The sequence below is a fragment of the Oryctolagus cuniculus genome, chromosome 15 (assembly GCF_051225735.1).
Source record: "Oryctolagus cuniculus isolate XC-2025 breed Fujian yellow rabbit chromosome 15, ASM5122573v1, whole genome shotgun sequence".
Classification (NCBI taxonomy): Eukaryota; Metazoa; Chordata; class Mammalia; order Lagomorpha; family Leporidae; genus Oryctolagus; species Oryctolagus cuniculus.
In genome coordinates this window covers 42311782-42337113 of record NC_142881.1, presented here as the reverse complement: position 1 = coordinate 42337113, position 25332 = coordinate 42311782, and the positions used below count along the sequence as shown (strand labels likewise).

The 25332-nt window shown below is 42.3% G+C and overlaps 1 long non-coding RNA gene across 1 annotated transcript in view; it reads left to right on the top strand.

The window, feature by feature from the left end:
* Positions 1–25332, top strand: part of LOC149121978 (uncharacterized) — a 412421-nt gene that overhangs the window by 69613 nt on the left and 317476 nt on the right. Inside the window, exon 2 of the long non-coding RNA XR_016222174.1 lies at positions 6784–6950. This is a non-coding gene — a long non-coding RNA (uncharacterized LOC149121978). The remainder of the gene's footprint in view (positions 1–6783; positions 6951–25332) is intronic.

Sequence of the window (25332 nt, the reverse complement as noted above, 5' to 3'; positions counted from 1 at the left end):
AAGAATAAGAGAAATTGAAACAGCCTGTGGTATATCTAGCTTTCATAGTCACCAGGATGCAAACTGTTCAGTTTGCTTGTCTCCTCTCTCTCTGTGTATGAATTTGCCATGAGTCAGGGATGAAGGAGCACAAACACATCTCACTGGGAAACCAACCCAGGGGGTGTGCTGTCTGGTGCTGGGACCTTTTCACCTAGGAAGCAGTGCTACAATGCTAGAGGAAGTTGAGGTCATTGACCATGATCTTCAGCAACTGGGACAATGCCCCAAATGTAGTAGCTGCCCTTCAGTCTGCTCTTCTAGTCCACCAGAAAGGCAACTGGAACACAATCATGTCTGCCTCTCATGTTTGTTTACCTGTTTCCAATTAATGACAGGGACCTAGTCCCCCAGCTCTCAAACCCCTGCACAGTGGAGGGCAGCAAAGAATGGAAGTGAGAAGAGAGGTCTGGTCACTCCAGGTCAGGAGCCATAGGTAGTGGGTGGGAGAAGCTGAGCCACAGATACACTGGAACTCAGTTCTGCTCAGCACAGCTGGCATGGGCGTTTGCCTTGGCACTCAGAGCCACTTGTCAGCTCAAACATGGTGGCAGGAAACACTGGCTTGAAAGAAAGGGGAAGCACACACGCATGTTATGTCAGCAATGCCATGTGTGACCTATTCTAGCTGCTGCAAGGAACTTAGTCCTAAATTTAGCCTTTTGTCTTTGATGCAAATAATTAAGCTTAATGCTGCTTTTGAGATGGCGAAAAAGCATTTGTTATTTTGTTGATATTTATTCAACATAGCAATAGTGCTATAAGGTGGGGTTTTAAAGTGAAAGAGTGCTTGCCCTCAAAAAAAAAAAATCTCACAATTCAGTGGTAGGGACGGAATATGAGAGAGCAGTAATATTTTCAGGCAGTTAGTGGTGAGTGCCACATGGATAGCACGGGAGATAGGTGCTGATAGGGGCTTAAGGAGACCTGAGATAAAAGCTTCCTGAGACCGGTAGACAGACATCAGTGTAGAACTAAAAGAGAGTCCAGGGTATTGAGAAATGGAGATGAGAGTTGGGAGTGGGAGAGAATGCTGGGCAGATGAGACAGCTCAGGTAAATAAAGGCTGTAAGGGAAGGAGAGATGTACAAGAAGTGAATACTGTAAATATCAAAGGACGAATCAGAAAGTATAAATCTGAGGGGACAAGAGAGGAAAGGCAAGCGGCATTTCAAAGTTGTGACAGTGGAGTTTTGGGAGAATGATGCCATTGACTGAATTAGGTATTTCAGGACTGGTGATTAGGTTTGGGGGAAATGACTTGGGCGCTTCCTAAATTGAAGGAGGAAGACACAAGGGAGGTCTGTTTAGCTCAAATGGGCAGTCAGTGCAGGGTAAATGTTTTGGGAAATTGCTTTCTATGCTCATGAAGGTGATGGACTGGATGAGAACTCCAGAAATGGAGCTGCAGAAACCATGGTGTGAGATATGCTCAGGTGTCAGTGGGCAGAAGGAGGGAGTGGGTGAGGAGAAGACTTGGGGTGCTGGCCCATGTGGTCATGGTGTGGCTAAAAGGCTCACCAAAGAAAAGGAAGAGAAGGTGAAGACAGTGGAGCAATGTTCTTGTCTGCAAGAAGAGAGAAGCCAAGAATGAACCCTGAGAATGAGCTACTGATGGTCACAGTTAGGAGTAGATTGGCCTGGGAAATGAGTTTTCTCAGGTGACTCAAGGCAAACCAGTCCATAATCAGCATTTGTGACCACTGGTAGTGAGACCACTGGTAATATCCCACAGGAGAGAGAGGATATACTTGAAGGGGCAATGGGGCTAAGGAAATTTTCTCAGTAGTGTTTTTTCTCCTTTAATATCATTTTTAAAAATTCTTTTAAAGATTTATTTTATTTATTTGAAAGAGTTACAGAGAGAAGTAGAGACAGAGAGAGAGGTCTTCCATCCGATGATTCACTCCCCAGATGGCCTCAATGGTCGGAGCTGCACCAATCTGAAGCTAGGAGTCAGGAGCTTCTTCTGGGTCTCCCATGTGGGTGCAGGGGCCCAAGGACTTGGACCATCTTCTACTGCTATCCCAGGCCATAGCAGAGAGCTGGATCAGAAGAGGAGCAGCCAGGACTAGAACCGGTGCCTGTATGGAATGCTGGCGCTTCAGGCCAGGGTATTAACCACTTTGCCACAGCGCCAGTCCCAATATCATTTTTAGAATAGAGGAGATTCAAATTCATTTTCCAGGCCAAGGGGAAAATAATATGGTTTAAGGTATGATGGATATCAGAGATAGAAGGTGTTTGGTGTCCCCGTGGAGAGAATTCAGCTATAAAACATAGGATAGGGATTCCAAGTTAGGTGATGAAGAGCCTGCAAAGAGATACCAAGGTGGTAGGAGGTAGAGATTAGGTAAGAATTCAAGGAATTGAGGGCAACCCCTTCAGAATTCAGCGGAAGCTTTGAAGGGCACTTCAAAGAATTTGGGGGGGAAGAGGTGGGTCTTTGGTGCAGGGTTATGATACCCGTTGGGACACTCATATCCCGCATTGGAATGCCTAGGTTTGAGTCCCTGCTCCACTTCCGTTTTTAGCTGCCTATTAATGTGCACCTTGGGAAATAGCACATGATCACTAATGTGGATGGACTTCTGTCACCCATGTGGGGGAACCTGGATGGAGTTTCTGACTCTTGGCTTCAATGTGGCCAGCCCCAGCTGTTATGGGCATTTGGGACTGAACCAGCATATGGGATGGGAGATTGCATTCTGTCTGTCTCTCAAATAAATTGAAAGAGAGAGAGAGAGAGAAATAGCATTTAAAAAGTTCATGAAAAGTGTGTATTATAAAAATGCACAGATTTCAAATTTGTACCCAAAGAAATTTTAATTCAAAATTTCCACAAACTTTTTGAGGTATCCTCATGTTCTTTGAAGAGTGATTCAATTCACCTAAGAACCTCACAGATTCTCTTTAAAACTTTGTTGAGCAAATTACATGGCACTTTCATCATTCCAGCTACTCAGGAAACGTAGGTTATGAAAGCTTAGAATTATGAAATGACACAAGTTGTGTGGTTAGACAGGAGCTTATCTGTTGAAAGTTTCTATTTCATAGTTTCCGAGGGGATGCACTCTGCATGACTTTTAGTACCTGAGTTTTTTTTTTTTTTTTTTTTTTTTTTTTTTTTTTTTTATCTTTTATTTAATGAATATAAATTTCCAAAGTACGACTCATGGGTTACAATGGCTTCCCCCCCCATACCGTCCCTCCCACCCACAACCCTCCCCTTTCCCACTCCCTCTCCCCTTCCATTCACATCAAGATTCATTCTCGATTATCTTAATATACAGAAGATCAGCTTAGTATACCTTAAGTAAGTATTTCAACAGTTTGCTCCCACACAGAAACATAAAGTGAAAAATAATAGATGATTTTTTTAAAATGATGATGAAATCAGATCAGACCTATTGTCATGTTTAATCCCAGTGAGAGTCAAGTTGGGAATTGAAAATTTCTTTCTTTTTTTTTTTTTTTTTTTACAGAAGATCAGTTTAGTGTACATTAAGTAAAGATTTCAGTCGTTTGCACCCCCATAGAAACACAAAGTGAAATATACTGTTTGAGTACTCGTTATAGCATTAAGCCTCAGTGTACAGCACGTTAAGGACCGAGATCCTACATGAGGAGTAAGTGCACAGTGACTCCTGTTGTTGACTTTACCAATTGACACTCCTGTTTATGGCATCAGTAATCTCCCTATGCACCAGTTATGAGTTTCCAAGGCTATGGAAGCCCCTTGAGTTCTCCGACTCTTATCTTGTTTAGACACAGTCATAGTCAAAGTGGAGGTTCTCTCCTCCCTTCAGAGAAAGGCACCTCCCTCTTTGAAGACCTGTTCTTTCCACTGGGATCTCACTCACAGAGATCTTTTTGCCAGAGTGTCTTGGCTTTCCATGCCTGAAATACTCTCATGGGCTTTTCAGCCAGATCCGAGTGCCTTTAGGGCTGATTCTGAGGCCAGAGTGCTATTTAGGACATCCGCCATTCTATGAGTCTGCTGAGTATCTCACTTCCCATGTTGGATCACTCTCCCCTTTATTTATTCTATCGGTTGGTGTTAGCAGATACTAGACTTGTTTATGTGCTCCCTTTGACTCTTAGTCCTTTCATTATGATCAATTGTGAACTGAAATTGATCACTTGGAGTAGTGAGATGGCATTGGCACATGCAGTACCTGAGTTTTAAGGAGTCTGGAGCCGAGGGAAAGGATGCATCAGTTCCTCTTTTGGCCCAGGCAGCATCACTGAGTCATGCTTGCAGGTGGGAGGGAATAATCTGAGGGTTGGGTCCACCAGCATGTTGAAAGTGGGTTCTCAGCATTGTGCAGGAAGTGCTGGGTCCTGAATCACACCTAACCCTTTCCGTAGCTGGCTGGCTGAGCTCTGTAAGAACCTGGGTCTGAAATCTCCTCTGCCTTCTTGTTCTCTCTACCCAGTATCTGCAGAGTACCACTGTCCTTTGTGATTATCTCTGCATCTTGTGAAGTACTTAACTAGTGTGTTCTTTAGAAGTAATGAACTTAGTGGTCCCAGTGGTGGATAACAACTACAGTGTGTTGAACTCTTACTGTATGCATTTTACCTAGGACCTCTGTTTGGAATGTGCCTTGGCTAAACTTCTATTTTAACAACTATTACAATTAAGTAATTTTTTCTATTATAAAAGACAGTATCAAGGAGTGCATCCTGTGTAGGCGCTGCTCTAAGTATTTGATGCATCTCGATGCACTTAAGCATCACAACAGCCCCATGATATAGCTATTCTGATCCCACTTTGCAGATAAAGGAGTTGAGGCTCAGAGAGGTGAGATATGTGCATGAAAAATCACACAGCTAGTGGGTGATTGGTTAGGGATTCGAACCCACATCTTTCTGATATCAACACCAGAGCCTTAATCTATAAATGATGAAATAGATGAGAATGCATTTCACTAGAAGGGGAAGACATATTTGAATATCAACTATTTGTTCAGGCTGTTTGCTGATTTTTTAGTACAAGCTTGGCAGGACAGTCTTCAAAGAACCTCAGCTGCTTGGAGGACTCAGGTGCTTAATCTGCATGTTTTGTACACTGCTCAGGTTTAGAAAATCTGATTGATTACCCCCCAAAGACCTGTAGTTTCTTCCATGAGCTCATAGAACAGGAGCGTGAATCTGAGGATAACCTTGATGCATCCATCTCAGAGAGTCTGATGGATAGGAAGCTCATTCATTCATTTGACAAATGGTCCCCATATTGCACACCTTTGTGTGCCACACCCTGTTTGTGTTGTGGAAACAGAGGTGTGGGAGGGGACATTCACAAGAAGACAAAGAGGACAACTTGGGGTGATCCATCCATGACAGATGGATGTGCAGAGGAGGCAGTGAACTGAGCAGGAAGGATCAGGTTGTGCGGGCTGGAGTTTTTCCCAGGAGATAGATAGTGTGAAACCCATAGATTGAAGACTTTAGGTTTCAGGGTCAGAGGATGGAACATGCCCATGATGCTAGGCTACAGGGGTGCTGGTGACTGCAATGTCTCTCTTGCCCATAGAGAGAAGTGTGATGAGGCCTGTGTCACTGACAGCCACCTGGTGGGAACATGATTATTAGGCACCATGCCAGCACAGCAGGAGCTCAGGACTCAGGATCAAGCTAGTTTGGAGTATCTCCTCACAACTTGCTGGCAGAATGACTTTAGGCAAGGTATTTACCACCCTGACCCTCAACTTATTTATATATGAAGATGGAGATAAGAATACCTACCTCTTTGTGTTATTGGGAGAGTTAATGAGCCAATGCACAGAAAGTGTTCAGAATTTCTTTTCACAAATGCTCAAGAGTTACTGCTAGCTGAGGCTTGGCTGGTGTTTACCAAGGGCCAGGCACCTGACAGGTTTACCAAGAACCTGTCAGTGGTTCTCAAATGGGAGGGGGTGATTCCTTCCCCAAGAGGACCTTGTGTAATATCTGGAGATGTATTTGATTGTCATGGATGAGGGGAGGGTGCTGCCATCATCAGGTGGGTGGAAACAAGGGATGTTGCCAAATGACCTCTGATGCACAGGGTAGATCTGTCCCAAGTACCCAGTGTCCACAGTGAAAACTGTATTCTACATATGCATTAGTAGGAACCTCATGATGTGATTATTCCCTTGTTTCAGACAATAGAATATTAGAGACATTAAATGACTTGGGAATTCAATGACTTGTCCAAGTACAGGGAGCTGGTAAGAGCCAGGATTTGAACCCTGGCTGTCCTGCCCCAGAGTTCTTAGATTGTTACCCTAGGACTAGGTGGACTCTTGGAATAGATCAAAAGGTTCTGTAGGTGAGATAGTGGGAGGCTTCCCTGCCCTGGTGCTGGTGATTCTTAACCTCCATGTGATGGTTTGAGCAAAGTTTGTCCTGACCAAAACTCATGTTGAGGCTTTGGTTCCCATTGCAATGGTGTTGGGAGGTGGCGGGACCTTTAAAAGGCAATTAGGTCATAGAGGCTCCACTCTCATAAAGGAATTCATGTGGTTCCCTGGAGAGTAGGTTATCTTGAGAATGGGATGTTGTGAAGCAAAACAGACTCCTCCCCTCTCTGTCACACATGTGCTCTCTGCAAGAGCCACGTCCCCTTCTGTGCTGCTTTCCACCAGGAGTTGAACTACTGTGAGGCCCTCACCAGAAAAAAAGCAGATTCTTGTGTTGTGTTCCTGGTTTTACAGAACTGCTAGTTAAAATAAACCTCTTTCTTCATCTATCACCCAGTCTCAGGCATTTTGTGACTGCAGCAGAAAGTGGCCTGCGGCATCTACCAAGCTTCAGAACGACTCGAAGAGGAAATTGGAGATGCAGATTCCTGGGTGCTGCCCCCAAGTGATTCTGATGCAGTTGTGTTTGGGACCCCACACCAGCCCTCCTGAACGCTTCCACAGGTAGTAGCAACACGATGCCAGACTTACAGCAAAATATTACAGGTTGTTTGCTGAAGCATTCAGCAAATACTGTGTTCAGAGCTTAATAAGTTTTTTTGGACATTGTCTAAGGAAACAGCTTAACTTCAAAAGCATTTGAGGTAGGGACCACAGTGTTTCTCAGGGGAAGACCCCGTGTCTGCTTGTTCTGAGACTCTTTTTATTTTTTTATTTTAAAGGCAGAGTTAGACTAACACACACACACACACACACACATACACACACACAGAGAGAGAGAGAGAGAGAGAGAGAGAGAGATAGCTTTCATCCACTGGTTCACTCCCTAAATGGCTGCAATGGCCGGCGCTGGGCCAGGCCAAAACTAGGAGCCTGGAACTCCATCTGTGTCTCCCACATAGGTGCAGGGACCCAAGCACTCGGGCCATTTTCTGCTGCTTTCCCAGGCACGTGAGCAGGGAGCTGGATCAAAAGTGGAGCAGCCAGGACTCAAATTGGTGCCCATATGGGATGCTGACGTCACAGGCAACAGTTTTACCCACTATGCCACAACACTGGCCGCTGTTCCAAGACTCTTATTTCCCTAGGAGGGTAGTACAGTTGCATTTGGCTGCCTGTTTATCATCTTCAATTGTGCAATATAGCTGGTGCCGGGGCTCAATAGGCCTAGCGGCGCCGGCACACCGGGTTCTAGTCCCGGTCGGGGCGCCGGATTCTGTCCCCGTTGCCCCTCTTCCAGGCCAGCTCTCTGCTATGGCCCGGGAGTGCAGTGGAGGATGGCCCAAGTGCTTGGGCCCTGCACCCCATGGGAGACCATGAGAAGCACCTGGCTCCTAGCTTCGGATCAGCGCGGTGCGCCGGCCACAGTGCGCTGGCCGCGGCGGCCATTGGAGGGTGAACCAATGGCAAAGGAAGACCTTTTTCTCTGTCTCTCTCTCTCTCACTGTCCACTCTGCCTGTAAAAAAAAAATTGTGCAATGTAGACTTACTGTACATCCCTCTCCCTACCCTCACTCTTGCTCTTTATGGTACTGTCCTTATTGGCGTCTTCCATAGCCAATTACCCAGGACCCAAACTGAAAGTCCTCTGGAATTTGGCTTCCTTCACTCTACAGCCAGGATGCAAGTTCTTTCATCATATTTCTTGTGTTGATTGATCCCCACCTTCACTGTTCCTGTACTCTCTAGTTTACTTCTTTGTCACCTTAGGCTAAGATTGTTGCAGTAACCTCCTATCTGGGCTGCCAGCCTCAACTCTTTCCTCCAGTGTACTCAGCCAGGTAAATCATCTGAAAATTCCATTTTCTTTTGTTTATGAATTCAGTGATTCACTCATAGATATTTATTGAGCACTACTCTGTACCATACACTGTTCCGTACATACAAAGATACCCATGACTCTATCAGGCACTTTTTCTACTCATTGCTCTCCAGCTCCTTATGCTATTACAACCCCCATCCTGTCCTAGCCCCACATTTTCCACATAGCCCCTAAGCCCTATTCCTTGCTCACTGTCTACTGCTCATCACTACCTTTGCAGCTTTGTCATGCTTTTCTCTACTGAAGGTGTCTACTCTCCCTAAGTCATGTATCAAACTCCTACTCATCCTTCAAAATCTCATTTCTTCAATGAACACTTCTTGGACTGCCCTAGTCTGGGACACTTTCTCTTGTCGTGTGATCTTACAGTGTCTGATGTCACCATTATTTTTGGAACTACTGCTTAATGTGCACATATGGATTCACTTTTATGCATGTCTGGTAGGAGAAAAGAGGTTGCAATCTGGAGTAGTTTATTGTAAAGGATTTAGTCACTCTGGGTGGCATGGTAGATGTAGACATGAAATAGGCATCAGTCTGCCAATTGTAGTTTTAAATTCCTGCGGATGGATCTCAGAGCCCAGATCTGCAAGCTACGTGCCTGGCTTACCCACTTGGACCAAATGTTGCGGCTCAGAATGGCCCAAACCCACAGAGGCCCTAGTTAGTATCTGTGTCTGGCAATAATTCCAAGAATTTCTGAATTTATCCCTTAGTGATTTTTTCCCCAGAGTTCAGTCAGCTAAAGAGAAAGAGAAACGCTTTAGCAATAATGTTTATTGAGTTCTTATTATGTGCTGGGTATTTTGTTAAGTGTTTTACATGCTTTGTTTTGTTCAACTTTCACAATAACCACATCAGGTTAAATGGACTGTTAACTCCATTTTACATGTGAGGAAACAGGCTAGGCCAGGTTTAGAACTTGTCCTAATTCACAGCACTGGGCAGGTGCAGTTAGGGAAACTCGAATCTCTGTTCTGCTCTGTTTAACTCTGTTATGCATGAAGGGGTTGGATCTAAAAAATATCAAGGACACCTAAGAATTTCCGATTTTTTAAAAAGATTTATTTATTTATTTGAAAGTCAGAGTTACACAGAGAGAGGAGAGGCAGAGAGAGAGAGATTGGTCTTCCATCTGATGGTTCACTCCCCAGATGGCCGCAATGGCTGGAGCTGCGCTGATCCGAAGCCAGGAGCCAGGTGGGTGCAGGGGCCCAAGGACCTGAACCATATTCTTCTGCTATCCCAGGCCATAGCAGAGAGCTGGATTGGAAGAGGAGCAGCCGGGACTAGAACTGGAGCCCACATGGGATGCCGGTGCTTCAGGCCAGGGTGTTAAGCCGCTGCGCCACAGTGCCGGCCCCAGAATTTCTGATTTTTAAATAAACTCTGGAACATACAGCCTTTGTCATCTGAAAAGTTGCAATGAAATGAGGGTTATTTTTAGAAATGACATGGTTCCATCTGAAAAGATATTTAGCCATATTAGTAAAAGAAGATTTAAAATTGTGTCTTCTTGGTCACAACCCTATTCTATCCTGAAATGCTGGCTCTGGATAGCTGATAAGATAGTGAGCAAAAGGGCACATGTATTACAGTGTTTTCTAGGAAAACTTGTAGGTGAAAGACTTCATGAGAAATTTCACAGTGGAAATGAATACTCTTGTCAGTTATATTTCAAGGCAGATAATGAAATCTTTTCTTCTGGGAACATGATCCTTGCCCTGTGTTTACAGTTTTTGCTGGTTCAGGTGCCCTAAAATGCCTGTTATTGGGAACGCTTCCATTTCAGATTTCCCATTGGTCATGGGGCAAGAAACATCTTCTAGTCTTGTAAGAAACAGAGTGGTTTGATTTAGGGAGATGGAATTTGTAGCCATTGCCAGAGGAGCAGGTTTTCATGGTTTTTAAGTGTGTCTATTTGAAGAGAAAGCCTAGCAGTGACAGTGGCTGCATGATTTAAAAATTTGCTTTTGTTTTATATTATGAAAAGCTAGATGTTGAGAAGCATGTAACTGAGATGAAGTGAGCCAATGTACTGGTCTGGAAAATAAATCCAGGAAAGAACAAAGCTCTTGGTGATTCTGAATATTACATTTTTTCCTTTGGAGTCAGTTGTAATTTTTGTGTCAGTTCTTATTAAAATAATGGCAGACACATTCATAATGAAACTTTATTAAATGTGGATGAGTCTCTGAGAAGAATAATAAAAAGCACTTCACTATACCTGTTTTAAACATCTCCAGTGTTTAAATTCTCCTAGACTCTTAAAATGTAGCTTCTCCTGGAAGAATGCTTCATATTTTATTTCTTCCTTAATAATATGAGATATCAAGTCACTCTTACTCTTTTTAATTTTTTCATTTGCACGTTTAATGAATCTCCTCTTATGTTCACAGTTAAGATACTTAGAATTATGTTAGATGATATGATTTGGGTTACATTACTCTCAGAACTTTCCAATGTGGAAAACATTTTTAAAAAGATAATAGACTTAATGAGCAATCAAATTTTTCTTCAGTTATTGAAATCAAAATGGTGCAATAAAATGCTATTCTTCTCCAAAATGTGCTCCATGTTTGACATTACTCCTGGTGGCTAGTGTTGTGGCAGCAGCTTAAGCTGCTGTTTACAACACTGGCATCCCATATCAGAGCATCAGTTCAAGTCCCCGCTGCTCCGCTTCCCATCTGGCTCCTTGCTGATGTTCCCTGGGAATGGGGCAGAGCAAATGTTTCAGCCTCTGTCACCCATGTGGGAAACCTAGATGGAATTCCTGGCTCCTGGCTTTGGCTTGGACCAGAGGCAGCCACTGTAGCCATGTGGGGAATGAAGCGGTAGATGGAAGGTCTCTTTCTCACTGTCTCCTCTACCCCGCCTCCTGTCACTCTGCCATTCAAGTAAGTAAATGAATAAATCTTTGAAACTGTTTTCATGCCTTGTTTATTATTCAGTTCAAGGACTTTATTTGGGAGTCTGTAACCTGACTTCTGAATCAGTTAAGAATTTTATTTTGAGTAACAGAGATCAAGCTATAGCTCTAAAAACATTAGAGTTTAATTTTCTTCAATAAAAATACAAAGGTAAGGTAGCTCTGTTTAGTGCAGCAACTGTATATGGGGCCAGGCTCACTCTATCATTATACCCACTATGTTTAGTTTGTGAATTCTGTTGTCAAAGATACCTTATGGATTAATGTGGCTGCTGGAGCTCCAGTCATTACATTTGAGTTCCAGTTAGAAAAAAGAAATGAGGACTTTCTGAAATATCCATTAATAATGGCTGTTTACGTCTTGGTATCATTCTTAGCTGATAGATAATGTAAGGTGATATAATGTAACTTCAGCTAAAAGATCCTGTTAGTAAGGAATAAAGAATTAGTGGATTGCAAGTAGCAGTTGCTGTCACAAGGTCTGTGTTTTAGTCTGGTTAGGCTGGATTATGCTACAGCCATGAAGGAACCCCCAATCTTAGTGACTAGATGCAACAAAGCCATCTTTCTTGCTCACTTGAGGTGTGGCCACTCCCCTCCAAGTGATGGCTGCTTCCTGTCAAGTCTCCTTCTCCTTGTGTGGCTTTTGTGAGCTAATGTGAGGACAGATAGAACTGGAGAGGTCCTGGAAGTGGCACATAGCACTTCTGTGTATAATCCTTTGGCCAGAATTAGTCACCAGAGCCCCTCCTGACTGCAGTGGACCAGAAAGTGCCGCCATCTTTGTATCCAGGAAGGATCATACGGTGATGAATTTTCTGTCTATGCAATTGAGTTCTGCTCTCAAACTCAGGCACTTGAATTACAGAAATAATATCCTGTTCTCAGCCATCATTCATCAGGTGGTTACCATGTTCCAAGGTATGGCATTGGTGCTAGAGGAACTGCCATGGAGAAGATATAAATCCCCTCTCAAGAAAATTATTTATCAATATCGAAGATTTAAGCCCCCTGGAGAATCACAAGGGCAATAATAAAAGAAAACACCAGGTGCTAGCAGGTGAAAGGTGGAAGATTTCTTCTGGTTGATGTCCAGAGGAAGGATTTTTGGAGGAGGTGATATTTAAATGAGTCCTTGAAACTGGTAGAATTAACCTAGGATGTGGTTCAATCAATGGCGTCTCCCGCATGGACTTTTCTGAATTAGTGAGAATGTAGGGCTATAATTCCAGTGCGTCTGGTGTCTGGCTGTGTGATCTCGGACAGGTTTTTCCCCTATGCAAAATAAGAGTTGGATGAAAAGGTTTTGGTTGCATCTTTCACCTCCAATGATGTATCGTTCTCCAATTCTGCAACCAACATTCTGGAAGCGTAATGATATGGTTGTGGACCATACAGACAATGAAGCTTTCAATATAGGAGTAGGGTTAAAACCCATTGAAATACACATAGAAAATGAAGAAAACTGGAGAGACATTTGAATAACAGACAGTATTCATCATCACTCATTTTATTGTAGATTCTCTCAGGACTTTCCTCTCAGGGCTAAAGACTTTGCTTTGCCTTCTTTTGCCTTGAATATAAAGAACATGGGCTATATAATAGCATTGTTTATTTTCTTAGTAAACAACTGTGGGCATTTTTTCTTTGTTGTTTCATATTTTTTAGAAACATCAGCAAATATTACACATAATTTTCACAACCATTTCTGTGCCTCCATGTGATGAGCTATTCAAAGACCAAGTTTCCTTCATGTACTAGTGAAACTTCATAAAAATGAAATAGTTTTGTAGTCACAATTTTTGATAGCAAGAATCAGGTTGCTGGGGTGAGCACTATGGCACAGCAGGTTAAAGCCCTGGCCTATAGCACTGGCATTGCTTATGGGCACTGGTTCGAGCCCCAGCTGCTCCAGTTCTCATCCAGCTCTCTGCTAATGTGCCTGGAAAAGCAGCAGAGGATGGCTCAAGTCCTTGGGCCCCTGCCACCCACATGAGAGACCCGGAAGAAGCTCCTGGCTTTAGATTAGCTCAGTTCCGGCCATTGAGGCCATTTGGGAGTGAACCAGTCTCTGTAACTCTGTCAAATAAATAAAATAAATCTTCAAAAAGAAAATCAAGTTGCTTTTATTAGTTTATTCATTAAAAAATCCTAGCTCAGATTTGCTGGATACTAACTACACAGCAGAACTATAGCAACTGCTTTGGATAGACGACTTACTCACTGTTCTCAGTAATTTATAATATTGTTCCTGTTGTGCAGATGAGAAAACTGCCCCTTAGAGAGTTATGTAACTTGTTTGAAGGCTCAGAAAGTGACTGAACCAGGACCTGCACATAGTTTATCTGCTTTCAGAGTTTGCTTAACCACTCCATAATGTGGTCTGTCTGTGTTGCAAGTGGCAGGTACTGAACATAAGTAGAAAGGGCTGCTGTATGTAATGGCCTGAGATAGTTCTTGCTACAGGTAGGTCAGTGAACAGGTTTCTACTGAGCTTCCCTCCTGCCTGTCTTTCCCTTGCTACCACCTCTTGGCTTCGTCCTCCCTATTTTACCTTCTAACAGAGAGCCCCTGTTAGTCTCTGGCCACGTGCTAGCCTTGCTGGCTCATCATAGCTGTGACTCTAGTGGGAAGAGAGCTTTCTTGAACAAAATGTCGGGCATAGAGTCCCACTGGCCTGGCTTTTCCATGTGGCCATCCTTGAACCAATGGGAGTGGTAGGGATGAGATATTCTTGTGAGCAAGCCTCAGTCATATGACCCCTACTTTGCATTGGTGAGAGAGGAGGTAGTAAAATTTAGTTCTGTCCAAATGTCATGCACTGAGAAGAGTGGGTGTTCTCCAAAGGAAAACTGGGGTATTTTTTATCAAAAGAAGGTAGAGTAGGTACCAGGTATGCAAAATTGTGTTGCCTCTGCAGTTTCTCCTCATGAAAATGTTTTCACCCTGCCTCCTAAGGAGCTTACACTCTGCCATGTGGTGTTACCTCCCAAGAACACTTCACTTATGTCTTAGAAAAATAAATACACAGCCAATTTGCAGATTATACCTTCCGTAGTTCTGCTATAAATTATGGCTGCTTTTGGCAATGCCTGAAGTCAAAGCTGCCTTCTCTTCCCACCCTTACCCCTGCCACACACTCCGCCTTCAACAACTCAAAGAATGAGTGGCATTCACCAAGGTTGTGTGTGTGAGGATGAATTTGCCCACCTGAAGGGGATAGCTAGATTTATAGGAAGAGTTGCAACTTTTCAAATAGCTCAGAGCATCAATGCCATGATGGGGAGCCTATGGGCCAGTAGGAAATTTTTTTTTTAATTGAACCTGGGCCAAACCTTCACTTAAGGTATTTATAAAATTTGTGAATCTGGAGGAAATTCATTATGGTCACCTTACCTGCATTAAAATTCCAAACTTTTCTGAGCATATCCCATATGGTTAGAAAATAGCTTAGTGTACAGAATTCTGGTAAAGGCAGATTAAAAAGGGACAAAGCACAAAGTGAGAAGTCAAGAAGTCTGGGTACTAGGCCATAATAAGTCAGGGGGTCTTGAACTGCTTCCTTTGTGTCTCTGGTTCTTTATTTCCTCCTCTGTAAAAGAAGAACTTGGTTTAAGTGTGTGACTCGATTCTGGGGAACCATGTCCCAATTCAGGTGTCCATTAGATATTTTTGACTTTTGAAACTGTTCATTGGAATTGAAAAAGTTTTGGATACAATCCTTTCAATATCATCATTTCAGATCTTTTTAGAGTTTATTTAAAGTTCCAGAATTTTACTTGATATAATTGAAGGCATTACCAAACTTGGGAATTCCTGATTGAAATAGTTTGTTGAATGAAACTTTTATGCTCTGAGAATAATCTCAAGGCTTGAGAACCCCCTGGTAAAGATCCTGGTGCTTATTTAGTTTGTTTCTTGGACTACTATCTTGGGTTTATTGATTCTTTTTGATTTTGGAAGGAAAGTTTGGCTGGCTTTCCTGCTATTTCCTAAAACTGATTCATTAAAAAACTTTGTCTATAAGAAAATTGAATGTGTGCTTTTCAAATATATTCATTCATTAATCAATTATTGAGTGCATATTATCTGTCACTTATTGAGTGTTAGTCTCCAATTACCTTCTGTGGAAGGAATAAAGTTATTGGCATACATATTAATAGCTTTGGCAGAAGGAAGCATAATTGGGAGCTAATTTCTTCAAGGCTGACTCAGTAAAATATAATTTCACTTGTCATTCCTAAATCTCTGTTTCTTACAGCCTTTTATGCTTTATTTTTAAGAAACATTTACTTTTTCAAAGGCAGAATTATGGAGGAGGAGGAGGAGGAGGAGGAGGAGGAGGAGGAGGAGGAGGAGGAAAGAGAGACTTTCCACTTGCTGGTTCACTCCCCAAATGGCCCACGATGGCTGGGGCTGGGCCAGGCTGAAGTCTGGAACTCCATCCAGGTCTCCCTTATGGATGGCAGGGGCCCAGATACTTGACCCATCTTGTGCTGCCTTCTTAGGCACGTTAACATGGAGCTGGATGAGAAGTGGAGCAGCTGGGACTTGATCTGGAGCCCATATGGGATGCTAGCATCACAGGCACTGGCTTAACCCACTGCACCACAACACTGACCCCTATACTTTTTTTTTTTTTTTTTACTGTGAGAGATAATTCACATAAAAGTCACCATTTTAAATGTGCACTTTAGTGGTTTTTAGTTTATTTACTAAACTTGTTTGTCTTATACAATCATCATCACTAATTCTAGAACATTTCTATCACCTCTGAATGACCCCATACTCACTAATCCCCACCTTCCTGTTCCCTAATGAAACTAATCTACTTTCTGTCTCTATGAATTGGCCTATTTTGGACATTTTATATAATGAGATCATATAGTATGTGATTTGTCTAGCTAATTTCACTTAGCATAATGTTTCCAAGATTCATCTATGTTGTAGCAGATAATAATGCTTCATTCCTTTTCATTGCCAAATATATTCCACAGTATGGATATATCACATACTGTTTGTTTTCTCATCAGCTAATGGATATCCAGGTTGTTTCCTCTGTTTGGCTGTTATGAATAAAACTGCCATGAACATTTTTATACAGCTTTTTATGTGAACATATGTTTCAGTTTCTTGGGTATATGCTTAGGAATAGAACTCTTGAATTATTTGATAATGCTATGTTTAACTTTTGAGAAATTGTTCAAATGTTTTTCCAAAATGGCTATACCACTTCATATTCCTACTACTAGTCTAAATCTGTATCTAACTTTCTATGTATAAAGATATATATATCTTTTTTTAATAGAAAATATTTTTCATCTCCCCAGCAGTTAGATTAGTAGTTTTCTTTCTTTCCTTTCTTTCCTTCTTTCTTTCTTTCTTTCTTTCCTTCTTTCTTTCTTTCTTTCTTTCCTTCTTTCCTTCTTTCCTTCCTTCTTTCCTTCCTTCCTTCCTTCCTTCCTTCCTTCCTTCCTTCTTTCTTTCTTTCTTTCTTTCTTTCTTTCTTTCTTTCTTTCTTTCTTTCTTTCTTTCTTTCTTTCTTTCTTTCTTTCTTTTTAACAGGCAGAGTGGACAGTGAGAGAGAGAGAGACAGAGAGAAAGGTCTTCCTTTTGCCGTTGGTTCACCCTCCAATGGCCGCCACGGCTGGCGCGCTGCGGCCGGCACACTGTGCTGATCCAAAGCCAGGAGCCAGGTGCTTCTCCTGGTCTCCCATGCGGGTGCAGGGCCCAAGCACTTGGGCCATCTTCCACTGCACTCCTGGGCCATAGCAGAGAGCTGGGCTGGAAGAGGGGCAACCGGGACAGAATCCGGCGCCCCGACCGGGACTAGAACCCGGTATGCTGGTGCCGCAAGGCAGAGGATTAGCCTATTGAGCCGTGGCGCCTGCCAGTTTTCTTTCAATTAATGGTTGAAGACATTAAGGTGATGCACTGAATAAAGCCTTCCCAGTGCCCAGCTCCTAGGTTTATTAATTCATTCAGCATTTATTGACCCCCTGTTCTGTTCCCAATTATATGGATACAGAGATGAGTGAAATATGCTGTCTGTGAGGTATTGTTTCTCGAGATTCTGAAATTTCTTTTGGAATCTTTGAAATCGGTTAAGGTGCTCACATGTGTGACTTAGTTTAGGTGACACCTACCCAGGACAAAGGATGGATTATATTATCATCCCTCAGTAGTTGAAAAGTTTTGGATGCTGACCCTCAAATGTAGATCCAACTTGCTGTTTCTCCATGATAAGCTATCAATTTGTATTTTCTTTTCTTAATAGGGAAGATGCGTGAGCACCTGGCATTTACTGTTTCCCTGAAATGAGCAATTTATAGTGGAATCATCTGAACTAGGAGTTACCTTGAGTCAAGAAAGACTAACAACTCTGGACATTTGTCTAATGCGTCACCCTTTCCAGAGATACTTTGTGTATTTGACTCTGTCATTTGACCACAATCCTGTGAGCTAGGCCATGCAGACTCACATTATTTCCATTTCATGGATGATAACTGAACCTCAGAGAAGTGGAGGAACTTGCCCCAGGCCCCATGAATGAACCAGAGGAGATTTTGCTAAAGCAGTCCTTCCCAAATAGTGTTCCCTGGATTGGTGCCAGCTTAGGACATGTTCACTGATGCGTGAGGAAATGAGAAAAGTAAGGGCAAGGCAGTGAGATTTCCACCTCGCTCATTTATTCAATGTTAAGAACTGTCTTTTACTCCAAAATTAAGTCCTCCTTATTTTTATGTTGGTAAAAGGTCTCTTTCCTTCACTGAAATGTAGTGACTGTAATAACTTTTCTTTATTTGAAATTTTTATATAGCAAAACCAAGTGTTGACAACCTCAATTTAAAAAGATTTTTCTTTCTCCCATGATTTTATAAAATCTGCCTCGGAAAGTCAGGCCTGATCCAACCTTCTGTGTAATCACATTGCTGTTTTCTTCTAGGCAAAATAGAAAGCATGCTCTCCCCCAGATATGAGCATCCTTCCCGTGCACCTATGCCTTATGCATCCTTAGCATCTGGTCTTCTGGTTTATTGATTAACCATTTTGGGCTAGTATACTTGTATTTTACAGTGACAAACTAGTGGGAAAATTCAAACCATGCTGGCCAAATAACTTATTCAGCATTTTAATTTCTATTTTTTTTTTTGTTCTAGTTAATGCTATTGGTTGAACTCTGTAATTAACACACATTTATTCTTAGGTTTTAAATTTAACTGAAAAGTGATCCCTGTTAAATATAAGAGTGGGAATAAGAAAAGGAGGAGATGTACAATTTGGGACATGCTCAATCAGACTTGCCCCAAATGGTGGAGTTAGAAATGTGCCAGGGGATTCCAATACAATCCCATCAAGGTGGCATGCACCAATGCCATCTCACTAGTCCAAGTGATCAATTTCACTTCACAATTGATCATAATGATAGGTCTAAGAGTCAAAGGGATCACACAAACAAGACTAGTGTCTGCTAGTACTAAATGATAGAATAAAAAAGGGAGAGAAGATCCAACATGGGAAGCGGGATACACAGCAGACTCATAGAATGGCAGATGTCTTAAACAGCACTCTGGCCTCAGAATCAGCCCTTAAGGCATTCAGATCTGGCTGAAGAGCCCATAAGAGTATTTTAGGCATGGAAAGCCAAGACACTCTGGCAAACAAAACAAAACAAAACAAAACAAAACAAAACAACGAGGACCTAAATGAAAGATCTCTGAGTGAGATCCCAGTGGAAAGAACGGGCCATCAAAGGAGGTACCTTTCTCTGAAGGGATGAGAGAACTTCCACTTTGACTATGACCTTGTCTAAATAAGATCGAAGTCAGTGAATTTAAAAGGCTTCCATAGCCTTTGCAACTCATGACTAGAGCCTAGGGAGATTACTGACGCCATAAACAAGAGTGTCAAATTGTTAAGTCAACAACAGGAGTCACTGTGCACTTACTCCCCATGTAGGATCTCTGTCCTTAATGTGTTGTATAATGTGAACTAATGCTATAACTAGTACTCAAACAGTATTTTACACTTTATGTTCTATGTGGGTACAAACTGATGAAATCTTTACTTAATATATATTAAACTGATCTTCTGTATATAAAGATAATTGAAAATGAATCTTGATGTGAATGGGATGGGAGAGGGAGCAGGAGATGGGAGGGGTGCGGGTGGGAGAGAAGTTATGGTGGGGGGAAAGCCATTGTAATCCAAAAGCTGTACTTTGGAAATTTATATTTACTAAATAAAAGTTTAAAAAAATTAAAAAAATTCTAATTGTGAGTAACTATCTTTTACTGTTCGTTTTTTAAATAATTCTTGTGATTGTTATAGAGGTGGCAGTTGGGTGTGGCATTTCTAGGACTGTGCAGTTGACTTCTCTCTGAAAGTATGTAGCGATTATTCATTTTATGCATGACACTTTCTATCTGGTAGAGAGCAAGACTACCCAGACAGGTTAATTAACTTGTTCACATCACATACCAATGAGAAGAACTAGAATTGAAAAGACTTCTCCTAAATAATACTCATGAACTTCAAAATGTAATCACAAGACTAGTGTGCACATTATCAATGGAATAATCCACTGGGCACTTATGAAACATTGAGCAAAAAGATGCAACAGGATCAGAGCCTGCCCATATCACTCTTGATTGCTTCCCTGGGTTCAGACAAAGAAGGGGCTGTTAATGGGTCCCAGCTTCCCCAACATACTCATAAATGTTGGGTACAACACTCCAATTTGGAAAAACAGTAAATTAAACAAAGTAAATTCTATTTGGTAATGTAGGACTTTGGATTAAATTTATTACAACATGTTGGAAATACCCAGCAGTGGCAAAGAAGCAACACTTCTCAGCCTTCTTAACTAGAATCCACCTCATTCCACCAGACATCTCTTAGAACTGTTTTCTTATATTTATTTATTTGAAAAGCAGAAAGAGGTCTTCCGACTGCTGTTTCACTCCCCAGTTACCTACAACAGACAGGGTTGGGCCAAAGAGAAGCCAGAAGCCCAGAACTGAATGTGGGTCTCCCAGTTGGATGACAGGAACACAACTACTTGGGCCATAATGGCTGCCTCCTGGGTGCTTATGAGTAGGAAGGTGGAATCAGATGTGGAGCTGAGATTGAGTCAATTCCAGGCTCTCACAGATGGGATGCAGGCATCGCAACCATCCTCTCAACAGCTGTCCCTGCCTCCTGCGCTTCAGAATTGCTGCTCTGCAGAATCTAGTTCTCTGAGTCTGGCTCTGACTACCTTCTCATTGCATCCCTACAGCAACTCTGTGGTAGCTAACACAAAGAAGGGCCCAAGACATAGACAAGCTGAGAAACAAGACCAAGGTCACACAGCGTACCAGGCCCTAGCATTCAAACTGGACAGTCAGGCTTCAGAAGAGTTCGGGAACTCCAGTGTTGTGCGGCCTCCTATCACAAAGTGGCTTTCTTCCCTAGTATCTGTTTTCCTCACTACATTGGATTTCTCATGGCAACTAAATTGGTAATCTAAACTTGAGAGTAGACCAAAAGTTTCCAGTGTGCTTGGCACGCCAGTGTGTGCATAATGGGTGATGGATGGGAAGCTATGGACTTTGAGTGAAACAGATCTGAACCCACATGTTTTTTTTTTTCCCTGTAAATGTATACCTATTTTTTGCTATCTTCTCTTTTTTTAAAGGATTATTTATTTGAATGACAGAGTTACAGAGAGAGGTAGAGCCAGAGAGTGTCGCTCCTCCACGGGCTCGCGGGAGAACGACACCGACCCGGACGCTATTGTTTAAGCGAATGACTCTGCATTGTGCGCTCAAGTCTGCTCCTGTGCTAACCGGATTCTAACCACATTCCACTTGGTGCGTGTCTGCATTCTTGTTATTCTTTTGGCGCGTGGTGTGAGATGTCTGCGGCGCATAAGCGAATTCCCCCGCGCCGCTTCTATCTCGCCTTTATAGTCCTCTCCCACCAATCCGTGCTCTGCTGCCCGCGTGCTGAGCACGCCGCTTTCTTCCAATCAGAGGTTGGGTCAGCTCCTGCAACTCATTAGTCAGATTGATGAAGCAGCCAACGCCGCGGTGTAGAACTTGTTTACTCCCTCTCAGCGCCATGTTGTGGGAGCCGGGCCCTGCTCCCCACAAGAGAGAAAGAGAGAGAGAGGTCATCCATTCTGCTGGTTCACTCCTCAAATTACTGCAACAGCTAGAGCTGAGCTGATCCAAAGCAGGAGCTAGGAGCTTCCTCTGGGTCTCCCATAAGGGTGCAGGGGCCCAAGGACTTGGGCCTTCTTCCACTGTTTACCCAGGCCATAGCAGAGAGCTGGATCAGAAGTGGAGCAGCCACGACTTGAACTGGCACCCATATGGATGCCAACACTACAGCCTTCAGCTTTACCTGCTAAGCCACAGCACTGGCCCGGTTTTTTTCTTTTTTCTTTTTTCTTTTTAATTTGTACTATCTATCTATTTATTTATTTTTTAAGTAATACAAATTCCTTTAGGAATATAGTTATTCTTCCCACCATACCCACACTCCCACCCCTCTCCTCCTCTCTCTCCTCTTCCCAGTCTCATTCTCCATTAAGATTCATTAACTATACACTGAAGACCAACTCTATACTAAGTAAAGATTTCGACAATTATCACACACATACACACACACAAAAAAATGAGAACAAGTTTTACAGTTAATTCTCACAATACAACTCATTGAGGACAGAGGTCCTACATGGGGAGTTAGTGCACAGTGACTCCTGTTGTTAATTTACCAATTAACACTCTTAACGTCTGACGTCAGTGACCACCTGAGGCTCTTGACATGAGCTGCCTAGGCTATAAAAGCCTTTTGAATCCACAGTCTCTGTCAGACAAGGCCATAAACAAAGTGGAAGTTCTCTCCTCCCTTCAGAGAAAAGTACATCCTTCTTTGATGGCCACTTCTTTCTCCTGGGATCTCATTCACAGAGATCCTTCATGTAGGACATTTTTGCCACAGTGTCTTGGCTTTCCTGCCTGAAATGCCCCTACAGCTTTTCACCAGACTAGGAAGCCTTAAGGGCTGATTCTGAGGTCAGATGCTGCTTAAAGCGATTGTCATTCTATGACTCTGCTGTGTGGACTACTTCCCACATTGGAACATTCTCTCCTTTATAACTCTTATTATTATTACCAGATACTTGATCCTATTTATATGATAACTTTAACAATCCTATCTAAATGTTCATTTCAACACTTACTATGATCACTTTAATAATTAAGATGACATTTTTACCACACAACTTAATGGAATTTGGGGTCCCATGGCAAGTTTTTATATTGTATCCTTAGAAGTAAGACTGGGGGCCAGTACTGTGATGCAGCAGGTTAATTCCTGACCTGAAGTACCAGCATCCCATATGGGCACTGGTTCTAGTTCTAGCTGCTCCTTTTCCGATCTAGTTCTCTGCTGTGGCTTGGGATAGCAGTAGAAGATGGCCCAAGTCCTTGGGTCCCTGCACCCATGTGGGAGACCTGGAAGAAGTTCCTGGCTCCTGACTTTGGATTGGCGCAGCTCCTGCTGTTGTGGCCATCTGGGGAGTGAACCAGTGGTTGGAAGACCTCTCTCTCTGTCTCTACCTCTCTCTGTAACTCTGTCTTTCAAATAAATAAATAAAAAAGAAGTAAGTCTGTAGAAATGTGTGCATAACTGTACAGATTTACAGTTATAAACTTCCTACTCCTTGTCTTATTCACACTCTTATTTTTTATTCAGATCATCCTCAGCTGACTTTATACACATGTGATTAACTCTATGTTAAGTAAAGAGTTCAACAAATAGTATGAAGAAAAAAAAACAAACAAACAAAAAATGAAACTGTTCCTTGACAGTCAAGACAAGGATGGCTCAAGTCATCCCTTCTCGCAGTGTCAATTTCACTTCTACAGATTTCATTTTAGATGTTCTATTAGTTCTCACGGATCAGGGGCAACATATAGTATTTGTCCCTTGGGGACTGGTTTATTTCACTAAGTATGATGTTTTCCAGATTCATCATTTTGTTGCAAATGACTGGATTTCCTTTTTTACCACTTTATAGTATTCCTTAGTGTACATATCCCATAATTACTTTATCTAGTCTTCAGTTGATGGGCATTTAGATTGATTTCAGGTCTTAGCTATTGTGAATTGAGCTGCAATAAACATGGGGGTGCAGATAACTCTTTTATTTACTAATTTCATTTCTCTTAGGTAAATTTCCAGCAGTGGGATGGCTAGGTCATATGGTAGTTCTATATTCAGATTTCTGAGTTATCTCCACACTATCTTCCGTAGTGGCTTTACGAGTTTACATTCCCACTAACCGTGGATTAGGGTATCTTTTTCCCCACATCCTTGCAAGCATTTGTTGTTTGTTGATTTCTTTTTTTTTAACTTTTATTTAATAAATATTAATTTCCAAAGTACAGCTTTTGGATTACAGTGGCTCCCCCCCATAACTTCCCTCCCACCAGCAACCCTCCCATCTCCCACTCCCTCTCCCATCCCATTCACATCAAGATTCATTTTCAATTCTCTTTATATACAGAAGATCAATTTAGTATATATTAAGTAAAGATTTCAACAGTTTGCACCCACACAGAAACACAAAGTGTAAAGTACTGTTTGAATACTAGTTATAGCATTAATTCACATTGGACAACACATTAAGGACAGAGATCCTACATAGAGAGTAAGTGCACAGTGACTCCTGTTGTTGACTTAACAAATTGACACTCTTGTTTATGGCGTCAGTAATCTCCCTAGGCTCTAGTCATGAGTTGCCAAGGTTATGGAAGCCTTTTGAGTTCACTGACTTCGATCTTACTTAGACAAGGTCATAGTCAAAGTCGAAGTTCTCTCCTCCCTTCAGAGAAAGGTACCTCCTTCTTTGATGGCCTGTTCTTTCCACTGGGATCTCACTCACAGAGATCTTGCATTTGGTTTGTTGATTTCTGTATGAAAGCCATTCTGACTGGGGTGAGGTGAAACTTCATTGTGGTTTTTATTTGTGTTTTCCTGACGGCTAGTGATCCTGAGCATTTTTTCATGTGTCTCTTGGCCATTTGGATTTCCTCTTTTGAAAAATGTCTGGGGGCCAGCGCTGTGCCTAGTGAGTAAAGCTGCCGCCTGCAGTACCAGCATCCCATATGGGTGCCAGTTCGAGTCCCGGGTGCTCCACTTCCTATCCAACTCTCTGCAAAGGCCTGGGAAAGCAGTAGAAGATGGCCCAAGTCCTTGGGCCCCTGCACCCACCTGTGAGACTTGGAAGAAGCTCCTGGCTCCTGGCTTCGGCGCAGCTCCGGCCATCGTGGGCAACTGGGGAGTGAACCAGCAAATGAAAGACCTCTCTCTCTCCCTTTTTCTCTCTCTCTGCCTCTCCTTCTCCCTGTGTAATTCTGACATTCAAATAAATAAATAAATCTTTAAAAAAAGAAAAAAGAAAAATGTCTGGTCAAGTCCTTTGCGCATTTCCTAACTGGGATGTTTGTTTTGTTATTTTTGAGTGTCTTGATCTCTTCGTATATTCTGGTTATTAATCCTTTATCAGTTGCATTATTTGCAAATAATTTTTCCCATTTTGTTGTTGCCTCTTCACTTGCCTGAGTGTTTATTTTGCGGTACAGAAATTTCTCATTTTGATGTAATCCCATTTGTTAATTTTGTCTTTGACTGCCTGTGCCTCTGGGGTCTTTTCCAAGAACTCTTTGCCTGTACCAGTGTCTTGCAGGATTTCCCCAATGTTCTCTAATGATTGGATGGTATCAGGTCATAGATTTAGATTTTTAATCCATTTTAAGTGGGTTTTTGTGTGTGAGATATAAGGTAGGGGTCTTGCTTCTTATTTCTGTATGTGGAAATTCAGTTTTCCCTTGCTCCAGGGATTGGTTTTAGATCCTTGATCAAATATAAGTTGGAACCCACTGTTGGTGGGAATGCAAACTGGTCAAGCCACTATGGAAATCAGTCTGGAGATTCCTCAGAAACCTGAATATAACCCTACCGTTCGACCCAGCCATCCCACTCCTTGGAATTTACCCAAAGGAGTTTAAATTGACAAACAAAAAAGCGGTCTGCACCCTAATGTTTATTGCAGCACAATTCACAATAGCCAAGACCTG